We start from the raw sequence: 11,317 nt of genomic DNA, 5'->3' as shown, positions 1-11,317 counted from the left end.
TAATAAACGCAGCGCAAACAGCTGTGACAAGAAATACTAAACGAAGTAAACAAAAAGAGCAAAAAGAAATGTGCAAAAATAGAAACGATCTCAGTTAACTACAAAGGAATAACAACAACAATGATAACAACAAATGACTCGGCAAGATTAGATGTAAGCTAGTGAAATTTAATTAAATTTAATAAAAACCACAAAAATCACAAAACTTTCACTTAGCTTCGGTTATTATCACACTAAGATGCTCGTAGGCACTTTTTATAGCAACTTTTACTCAAAATTAGCACAATAAACTTTGCAAAATACAAAGAACAATCAAGGCAAAAAATAAGTAGAACTTCACAGCTTGACGTTTGCGTACATATTTAGTACTTTAAATTCCTATAGGGTTGCCAGCTGTCTAAAATATTATAAGCTCCGCACTGTTCGTTGGATTACAAGAAATGAGGTGTCAAATAAAATTGCTCGGCGTTTAGATGTTCAATAATGTATTACTTTTTGAGTAGGGTTGCCGCTTTTTAAAAATTATAAGATCTTCATCGTTTGTTGGACTAAAAACTGAGTACCAAGTGAAAGATATGGTCTCTGCATGTGAAATAAGTTTTTATTTTTTGTTTCAGTGGGGTTGCCACATATTTAAAAATTATGTATGTATAATACGCGAGGACATTTTTTGTTAATGACTTTAGATTTGCACAGCTCATTCAATTAAAAAAAATGGGGTGTCAAATGAACAGACTTGGCCTTCAGATTTGCAGTAAGGTTTTATTTTTCGAAGGGGGTTGCAACTAGGGTTGCCAACATTTTCTAAGAACTTTATAGAACTTTTTCAAAAAAATTTGAAGAAATATAGTGCACTTCAAGTATACATATATTGTAACGAAAAAGTAAAAATGCTTTTTAAGTGTACATCTTTTTTCTTTCTTATGCATTTCCTCTATAAAAGATATATTTCTTTGAAAGCTTCATACCTTTTATCGCAATTAATACTTAAATTAATATAAATCAAAAGTTCATTTTTTATTGGTGAGATGTCGCTTTATTTCTCTCATCTCACCATTTCACAATCTTAATATAAAAAACTCTTTCTGTAAATGCCGAAGTTGCAGGAATAGAGAGCATAAGCGAAATAATTTTAAGTAAATTAGGTAAATCTTTCTAAGTATTTTTAAAAATGTTTTGCCATTTTTGATCTGTGGACCCTTTGTTTTAAAGTATTTTTTTTTTAATATTGTTATTTCAGTATAAATGTTATCCATTTGAAAACACTCCTTTCTAGCAAATTACTGAAATATATTTATATTTATAACTGAAGAAATATAGTATTTTTGCATACTATATATTTTTCCAACAGTATATAGTACACAGACCTAAAAAATAGTACAATACTATATATTATAGTACGGTTGGCAACCCTAGTTGCAACCTGTCCGAAAAATTAAAAAAAAATGTGGGCTGTTCGTTAGATTACAAGAAATTAAAGGGCTTGGCCTCCACATGCGCAGTTCTGGATTATTATTTAAGTAGGGTTTAGTTGTCAATCACACCTTATTTAATATATGCACATTCAAGCTTCGCCACGCGCATACGAGGCCGGCTAGTTTTCATTAAAAAATGGTTGATTGTGAAAGAAAATATCAACATTATTTTTGGATATTTGTTGGTGGATAATGGCTACAGCTGATGACGTAAACGCAAGCAATAACTTTGTAAATTTTTCACATGACCATGATTTTGTAAATCATAATAAAATGCAAAAAAGAAGGAAAGTTTGAAAGATTATTATTTAAGTAGGGTTTAGTTGTCAATCACACCTTATTTAATATATGCACATTCAAGCTTCGCCACGCGCATACGAGGCCGGCTAGTTTTAATTAAAAAATGGTTGATTGTGAAAGAAAATATCAACATTATTTTTGGATATTTGTTGGTGGATAATGGCTACAGCTGATGACGTAAACGCAAGCAATAACTTTGTAAATTTTTCACATGACCATGATTTTGTAAATCATAATAAAATGCAAAAAAGAAGGAAAGTTTGAAAGATTATTATTTAAGTAGGGTTTAGTTGTCAATCACACCTTATTTAATATATGATAATATAATAAATATATAAAAATATATGATATCATTAAAAAATGGTTGATTGTGAAAGAAAATATCAACATTATTTTTGGATATTTGTTGGTGGATAATGGCTACAGCTGATGACGTAAACGCAAGCAATAACTTTGTAAATTTTTCACATGACCATGATTTTGTAAATCATAATAACATTCAAAAAAGAAGGAAAGTTTGAAGAAAAAGTAGACAAAAGAATAAATTAAAATGCAATAAGTTAAATAATTTCTGCTCAAAATATTAACTGTGGTGTTCTAAATCATATAGCGACCGATTTTTTTAAATAAAGCACAAAGCTAATTATAAAATGAATTCCTCTAAACAAAGAACCCTTATATAAGTAGGTATTTCCTAAGAATATTTTTCAAGAGCTTAACCTAATTAAATAATAAATTGTGTTCAAGGATTCAATCAAGGATGTCTTCCATATTTGAGGTAAACTCGAAAAAAGCCATTGCCGTAGTATTAGTGACATCTAACACTATCACTTGCATTTGGTTTTACTCAATACCGAGCCAAATAGTTTGGTTTTGTCGCATAGTGTTATACTTTCACTGAGCATTAGAAAAGTATGAAATTTGCATATATTTGCATGGCATTATGGTGTGACCTTCAAAGAAAATTTCATTGTTTAAGAACCCTTTTGGAATTTAGATTTTAATTCAAGGTTAACCAATAAACCACACAGCTGAAACCGTTAAACACTCAGCTGGTTCTAGTTTGATATGCGCACTTCTTTATGTTGTGTTGCAGTATTCGTTGAGAAACATATGTATGTACATATGTAGAATCTTAGGCACATAATAATATATTGCAATCTGTTTAAAATATATATGAAATGCACATAAAACCATTTAGTGATTTATGAGGCGAGAAAATGTTAGTTCCTAATGTGGTGCGCTGAGATGGAACTCTTCTCCAAGAAGTCACTCTCGCTTTCTTCTAAATGGGTAAACATACATATGGACATACATATATGTACACATAAAATTGAAGAAGCGAGGCCATAACAAATAACAGTAAAAAATTAAAAACATAAGTTAATGGCCACGAGATGCATACAAACTACATACATACATATGTTGGTATGTACATATGTATGTCAATCAGTGTTGCCACTTTGTGAGTAATTCCTCAAAACGTGAGGAATTTCGGGTGCGCTTGAGTATTTTTTGAGGATTTTTATTTTGAGGAATTTTCTCTAGATATATTTGCAGATAACAAAAGCAACCATGTTTTACACAAGCGAATTGTTAAATCGCTCTGCAAATTTTTGAACAAAAGGCTTTCCGAAGTTTTATAAAGAGCGACTTGTCAAACATTCTTCAAACCTACTTTTCCCATTTCGCCATACACCATGCAAACATGACTCATTCAAGCAAAGAATTTTAGTTTTCACAATGTAAAATTCGATTTTCCTCTCCTGCGTCCTCATTCGGTAAAAATTCCGTTGCGAATGCGGCGATTTTATCATTCACAACGTAAGTGGTTTGATCCAACCTCAAAATGGCGGCCAGAAAATCAAAAAATTTTGGTTTGTGTTCACATTTCCCTCAAACGGCTTGTCAAATGATCAAACACCCCCATACACAACATAAATATCTTGAAGGAAAGAGATATTTCGCTTGCGTTTTCAAGCCCCTTGTGTGGTGTTTTTCGCTCTTAAGCACATCTGCATTTGCTGGTAAATATTCAAAATGTTATCGATAATTTTTTTCATTCCATCGTTATATTTCCAACTTATGTATTTTAAACTTGCAAAATCTCGGTAACGAACGGAGAGAACACGCATTATTCGATCATAAGGATATTCATATTGATTCTTCATTAGATCCAGAAAATTATAGGAAATAATTTTTTGAATAAAAAGACTCCTCAGGTTCATATAAGTTTCCCAATTAAAAAAAAAATTTATCTGCGTTGCTAATATACACTCTAAAAAGTGCATGTAAAACTACTACTGAAAAGTGTTTATTTTTCAACCAGAATCTGTTCAAGTATACGCACAAGATGTTCAAAATTTGATTTTGAACTTCGGTTGCTTAAAATATAAACATAAAAATACACATGAAAGGTTAAAATTACAAACATTGTGAAAGTAAAAATATATTTTTTACAAATAATAAATACTAAGTGCTAGGGCGCACCCAGGTATATTTTTTTGGGGGGAGGGGTTTATACTTCTAAATATATATCATCAGCAAATACTGAAAACTCGCTTCAGATAATACGCTCTTTAGAATATATTTATGCAAGTTTTATGTACAGTATGTAATAAATAAATAAACTTTTTAAAGTTTCATATATTGCATTTTATTTACATAAAATTTAAAAAGAACTCAAACATTTTCAACCGGCTTCAAAATAGGGGAGGTTATCAATTCTTGGGAGTATTTTTTCTTCTTTTGTATATGCCACCGCATAACCTTGGACCGCGTGAACCGATTCCAATAATTCTTTTTTTTACCGGAAAGATGGTACCTTAAGAGTCGTCCCGTAATTTGGTTTAGATCCGATCAATAAATCATGAAAAAATTAGCGGTACTCCTAAATTTGTATATGAGAATTGAAGTCGGTTTTGCTTTTTGCTTAAAAATAACTTGTTTAATAAAAAGTTCTATAAACACAAGATGCACTCAATTTTCAAAAGTAATACAAAATTTTACATAAGAATTTTAATATAAATAAATTAAATTGTACCATGAAATTTTTACACTTTTATGTTCATTTTCGTAGATTTCTGGTTTCTCATTTGAACCCCAACACCCACCCCTTGTGTGCCCTAAGCCAAGTGCTCATATTTACACAACTGTAAACACTTTGTGTGTAGTTTTATTCTACGTGACAAAATTGGTATGTAAAAGTAAACAGGCAGTATTTAATTTTGCACACACTAGGAGAGGAAACTGGTTACCTCTCTTTATATGCGTAAATTTAAACCAAAAGTTTTTAGAGGAAATTTTAAACATTTTATATGTAAACTGTGAAATTGTGAAAAATAAATGTTTAGAACTCAAAAAAATATTGAAATTTGTTCTACGCCACACATATGATAAGTAAAAGTAAGCAAGCAGTGTTTAATTTAATTAACACGGTGTGTATATTTGCATTCCCTAAGAGAGGAAACTGGTTAGCTACCTTAATATGCGCAAATTTAAACAAAATTTTTTCAGAGTGTAGCCCTTTTCTAATGCTTCAGTGGAACGTAGATTTAGTAGTTAAAAAATGTGTAGAACTGACTTGAGGACCATATTGAGCACTACTATAGTTGCAGCAATATTATATACAAACCAAGGCATAAAATCAACGGTGATACGTTTTTTGAATCGCAAGAACAAATGTACCAATTGAATTGGAGAACGTAATTAATTTTTATACTAATAACCTGTAAATAGTGTGCAGTACACAATACTAATATCTGTAAAAAAAATTTTGAGTAATTTGTTCGGATTTTGAGGAATTTTTCATTTGTTTTTGAGGAATTTGGTAATTTTTTTGTGGCAACACTGATGTGAATGTAAGAATACCTGCTTTCGATCGTGTGAACTCACACAAACGTGCACAATTAGAAACAAAAAGTGAAAGAAAACTGCCCAGACAGTGATCGATACATTGTTGCAAGATTTATGTTGCGTGATGCACATGTGAATTTTGCCTGGCTGAAATAGATATTTCCTGCAATGAAATTATGGACTTTTCAGTGAATGATAGGATACTTGTTATATACATATAGTCACCTTAATGCACAAATGCCCGAACCAAAATTTTTTTTATTTGACAGTAGAAGCCAAAAACAGTATAAAATCACATGGTGAAATTATACCAGGTGTAGTAATAAGAGCGAGAAGAAAAATTTGACCAATTTTGTTTGAAAATTTGCTTGAAAATTTTCAATATGATAGCCGATTGCGTGCGCAGAAGTGGTGAAATTTTGACTGCCATTCACCAGGGAGTGGCCAGAAGCGATTCTTGTGCGTACGCTTCAAATCGCAGCTCACAACGTCCGGATATTTATATCCACGTATCCTCTGGGTAGCAACCAAACACCCGTTTGGGAGCGAGCTAAAGTGAGAAGGCGTAAAACTTCGTCTGCGCTGGGTTTGGGTCCCGCCACGTTAAAACCACGCCCAATGAAAAAGAACAAACAGCCAGGGATGAGACCCCCTTTTTTTGATGACGACCACGGCAAACGTATAAAGGACTATGATTTAAGGGTATGCACCTGGAATATCCGGACCCTTAATGGGGAAGGTGCCTCTGCCCGGCTGGTTGATGTCCTCGGGAAGACAAAGGCTGACATCACCGCCATCCAAGAAATGCGATGGACGGGGCAAGGAAAAGTAAGTGTGAAGCCTTGCGACACNCCAAGAAATGCGATGGACGGGGCAAGGAAAAGTAAGTGTGAAGCCTTGCGTCACCTACTACAGTTGCCACGTAAAGGAGCCGAGTACTGGCGTTCACCCCGGTGGACGAACGTCTAGCCACAATCCGCATCAAATCGAGACTCTTCAACATCTCGCTCATCTGCGCCCATGCCCCGACGGAAGAGAAGGACGAGGCGTCCAAGGATCTCTTCTATGAGCGCTTAGAGCGTATATATGGGCGCTGCCCGTGAGACGATGCTAAAATCGTGCCCGGCGATTTTAATGCCAAGGTGGGCAAGAAAGGGATCTTNTATGAGCGCTTAGAGCGTATATATGGGCGCTGCCCGTGAGACGATGCTAAAATCGTGCCCGGCGATTTTATTGCCAAGGTGGGCAAGAAAGGGATCTTTCGGAGGCATGGACAATGAAAACATCTGATGAAGCGGCTCTTGGAGTTTTCGAGAGAAAGATTCTGCGAAAGATTTACGGATCTTTACGCGTTGGCGATGGCGAATACGATGAGCTGTATGAGCATTACAACGATATAGACATAGTGCAGCGAATGAAGATTCAGCGGCTCCGCTGGCTCAGTCATGTCATTCGAATGGACAGAAACGCTTCTGATCTGAAAGTATTCAACGCGAGCTGCGATGCTGGTAACAGAGGAAGAGGACNTGTCATTCGAATGGACAGAAACGCTTCTGATCTGAAAGTATTCAACGCGAGCTGCGATGCTGATAACAGAGGAAGAGGAAGGCCTCCCCTGCGTTGGAAAGACCAGGTGGAGAAAGACTTGGCTTCACTTGGCATTTCCTATTGGCGTCAGTTAGCACAGAAAAGAAATGATTGGCGTGCTGTTTTGGACTTGGCCAAAATCGCTTAGGCGGTTACAGCGCCAATAAAGAAGAAGAAGAAGAGCCGAATGTTGAGAAAATATAGAAAATAAAGCTAGAAATCTCCTTTTTTACTACACCTGGGTTCAGGGCCATTTCAAGTAGAAAAATGTCTTCGAGTGCGCTCGCGCTCTTTCTAGCTTCCTAACTTCCTGCGAGGTACGTAAATTTNCAAAATCGCTTAGGCGGTTACAGCGCCAATAAAGAAGAAGAAGAAGAGCCGAATGTTGAGAAAATATAGAAAATAAAGCTAGAAATCTCCTTTTTTACTACACCTGGGTTCAGGGCCATTTCAAGTTGAAAAATGTCTTCGAGTGCGCTCGCGCTCTTTCTAGCTTCCTAACTTCCTGCGAGGTACGTAAATTGGTCACCTCCAGAACACAGGCGTGTATACATCCATGAGCGTAGCCAGGTAGGGGCAGGGGGGTGCTCGAGCCCCCCCTAACTTTCAAATTTTCCTTGTATATATATAAAATAATACCCTGAAATGCCAGCTTAATAGGGTCGAAGCCCCCCCCCCCCTAAATTTCATTCTGGCTACGCCGATGTATACATCTACTCTCTAAAGTCCTGACCCCATGCAACCACTTACGTAAAATTTTTTGGCGGAGGTAAATTTTTATTTTTGTTTCTAAGTTTGAAGTCAAAGTTATGCTTTGCTTCCTTAAAATTAACTATAATAAAGAGCTTTAGTATTTAGAAGTATCGTTAACATTGAGCTTTTAAAAATTATCTTTTTTTACTTACATCTCTTTAAGCATTTGGGAAAAATGAGTCACAAAATTATTTAATACTTCGTCAATGGATTTTAAACAATTCGGTATATGTATAATTTATTTTTGTGCGTTCAATTTAAAAATTTACGTTTTTTTAGCGTTAAATCGCATGGTTTGAGATTTGAAATCGCAACATAACTTTCTTTAATGTTGCGGAATGGTTTGGTGACAGTTTTACTAAAAACAAAAGTAAAAGTGCTTGCTATATAAATATAAAGATGGAGGTCCGAAAAAGCAAACAGGATTGTGCAATGAATTATCATACATAGAACCCAAGCTTTGTATACACTGGCCTAAAATAAGCAACTTTTATCCAGTCAGGTTTCTAAATGCTGGATATTGTAATCTTGTAGAAAATCTCAAACGTTCTAGTATTTCAATAGTTTTAAGCGCAAATACCTATTTGAGTGTGGGGTTATACAATGGAGGGTCTTTTGATATTCGTGAAAAATAGTTGATCTTGATTGTGAGTAAACTGAAATGTAAGTACTTGTATAGAACATAAAACAAACAATAGCACATGTATATAACATAACATAAATTGCAATGGATGAAATAAATCAGATAAGAAAATTGTCAACATTTTGGTTCCAATGACACGTAATGTAGCGCAATTTATTGAACTTTTCAAATTACAAATTGATTGTTGACATTTTTATATACAGTGAAACGCGTTAATGGCTTCGCCCAGAAATATTTATGCTCACGTAAGTCCATGGTTACAAAGTACACGGCACATGCGTTTTCAATTGTTTAACATGACGATGTGTCCTGGCATTAAATAATTCACTAGATTGCCTGTCAACCGTCAGACTGTCTGCCAAGACGTCTACCAGTTAATTGAGAATGCCAAAATTTATGGTATATAAATTTTAATAAAACCATGATGGTCGTCGTTCTGCAGTACACCAGCAGTAGAAATTGTCATTATAATTTTCAAGCGCACAAGTGCCATAACATGAACACTGCGAGCACAAGTCGTCGAGTATACCTATTACAAATGCACTTATTTGTCTTTTTGATAATTTGCTGAATCTGTGTCCAAATTAAATGACAAAGTTTTGATAACAACAGAAACATAGGAGAATCGAATGTGGGTACCTTTGTTTGAAATGTACATAGTGGCTTCGGCTACTCTTGAGCATTTTCTTGAGTAAGAACAAAAAATTCGTCGCATAATTCAATAAAATCTCCATTGTTGCCACCCATTAGCATTGCTTGTAACTTGCATACGAAAACTTAACCTTACTTGCAACGAATACAAAATTTAGGGAGGTGCATCTGACTGACGCACTTGTCACTTGGCGTAAATTTACTTTTCACTTGATTTGTCATTGCTGCCCTTTGATGAATTTTAATTGAGCCTTGTCCAAATGGAAGTCATAGTGTACTTTGCATATAAGATTCGAGATATGCATATATTTATAATCACTTATTATTGCATGTATAAATATAAAATAAAAAGCGAATGCGCCTATAAAATTATACATCTCATTTAAATAATTAAATTGTTTTAATTTATTTTTCAGATTACGGTATACTCCGAAAATGGATTTAATATAAAAGGTACAGTGCAATGATGATACAAATATGCAAGCACATTTTTTATTTCACACAGTAGGTACAGTATACGCACATATGTATAAATACAATGCACTTATTCTGTTTAAAATTATTACTGCACAAAAAATAAACCATATCGTGTTTTTTCGAACAAAATCGCTTAAAAAATATAGTTTTACCTGAGCACACTTTCGTTTTGCACTGCATAAATGCGCTTTGATATGCAGTTCGAAAAAAATATCAAAAACAATAATAGGTTCAACAATGGGCTACTTCAGTCGGGAATTGAGCCTAGGATCTCCTAGAGCCTTAAAAACAGTAGCAAGCTTCTCTGGACACTCAGCTGCGGTCAACATACATATGTATGTAATCATCCTTTCAAATGTTCAATTCGAATCAAGTTTCCCTCAATTATCCAAATTACTTTGATTTAAAGTCAAATTTTTTTTTTTTAATTCCTTTTTCCGTTAAGAACTTTCTAACAGCATTCTGAGCGGTTCAAAGTTGCCCTTAAACTCTTAATAATAATTTTATTTTTTGCAAAACCATAGCAGATTATACTTTTAACGCATAGACAACGCCGCAGATTATTTAAAATTGACTAACCCTGTAAGTAAAGAATTGTTTGCGGAAATTGGGTCATTTTGACCCAAACATTGCAGAAGGGATTGAACGACTTTTCTACCATAATAATGTTAATTTTAGCTCAGTCAAAAGATATCTTTACTTTGTAAAGCATCGATATCTAATCACCTCCACAATGTATGTATGTACATTCTAAATCGGACTATAAATACAGATTTTTAAAAACAACCTGACTTCAGCGTCACTCGTAACAACTCGTCAAAATTTCTTTTCAAACTGGTGAATGCATTCAGAAAATGGATATAAGTACAATTGCAGAGATTTGCAAATATCTTATACACTCATATTTGTAGTTACGAGAAATTTTTAAATTTAAATAGACAATCATAAGTTTTAAACTAAGTTCCGAATTAGGCACGACCTTCACCCATCTGTTTACAGACCTATTCTGCTTGTAACCGAACATTTTGTAACAAGCTAATTTTGTTACGAACAATTGTCACCACTTCTTGCAACCGCAGTCCTATTTACCTTGGTAACGTTTAATTTATTCAGCAATTCAGCTATGGAGTTTTGTTGAAATTCTGGTGTTGCATATTTCACGGGGCAATATTTTGTTACCTGCTCATGAGATGGTAACAAACACCCCTATTCTGCAACTCTTTCGTATTCGGATTTTGCTACGAATCGTAGAAATAGTATGCTGGAATCCGAATCATATTTTCGAACTTTCGAAATTCGTAACAATGACATGCCTAAAAACGAACGAGTAAGTTTTTTTGCATAATTTTGTACGAAAACAATTCTGTGTCGGAGGCGAAATAAAAGATGTAAATCAATATGTGTTTGCAAGAAATATTGGCGGTGTTCATTTAAACAGATAAATTTGCCTTTCGCATATACGTATGTTTATATCCACTGCTTCATATAAACGAGCAAAAAAGAATCTTTGTTGCCCCTTATCGAGAGACTGGGTCCGGCTTAGTTATTTGTACAACGATTTTCTATTGTTGTGTCC

General features: G+C 34.3%; 1 long non-coding RNA gene across 1 annotated transcript in view; it reads right to left on the bottom strand.

Moving 5' to 3' along the window:
• Positions 1-10,805, bottom strand: part of LOC108359417 (uncharacterized) — a 17,377-nt gene extending 6,572 nt beyond the window's left edge. Inside the window, exons 1-3 of the long non-coding RNA XR_001846917.1 lie at positions 10,727-10,805; positions 9,468-9,473; positions 2,442-2,449 (exon numbers count right to left, since the gene is read on the bottom strand). This is a non-coding gene — a long non-coding RNA (uncharacterized LOC108359417). The remainder of the gene's footprint in view (positions 1-2,441; positions 2,450-9,467; positions 9,474-10,726) is intronic.
• Between the last annotated feature and the right edge of the window lie 512 nt (positions 10,806-11,317).

This window comes from Rhagoletis zephyria, unplaced genomic scaffold, assembly GCF_001687245.7.
Source record: "Rhagoletis zephyria isolate East Lansing unplaced genomic scaffold, Rhagoletis_zephyria_1.1 Rzeph_scaffold_00387, whole genome shotgun sequence".
Taxonomy (NCBI): Eukaryota; Metazoa; Arthropoda; class Insecta; order Diptera; family Tephritidae; genus Rhagoletis; species Rhagoletis zephyria.
The sequence above is the reverse complement of the archived record's forward strand: the minus strand, read 5'-3'. Positions and strand labels throughout refer to the sequence as shown.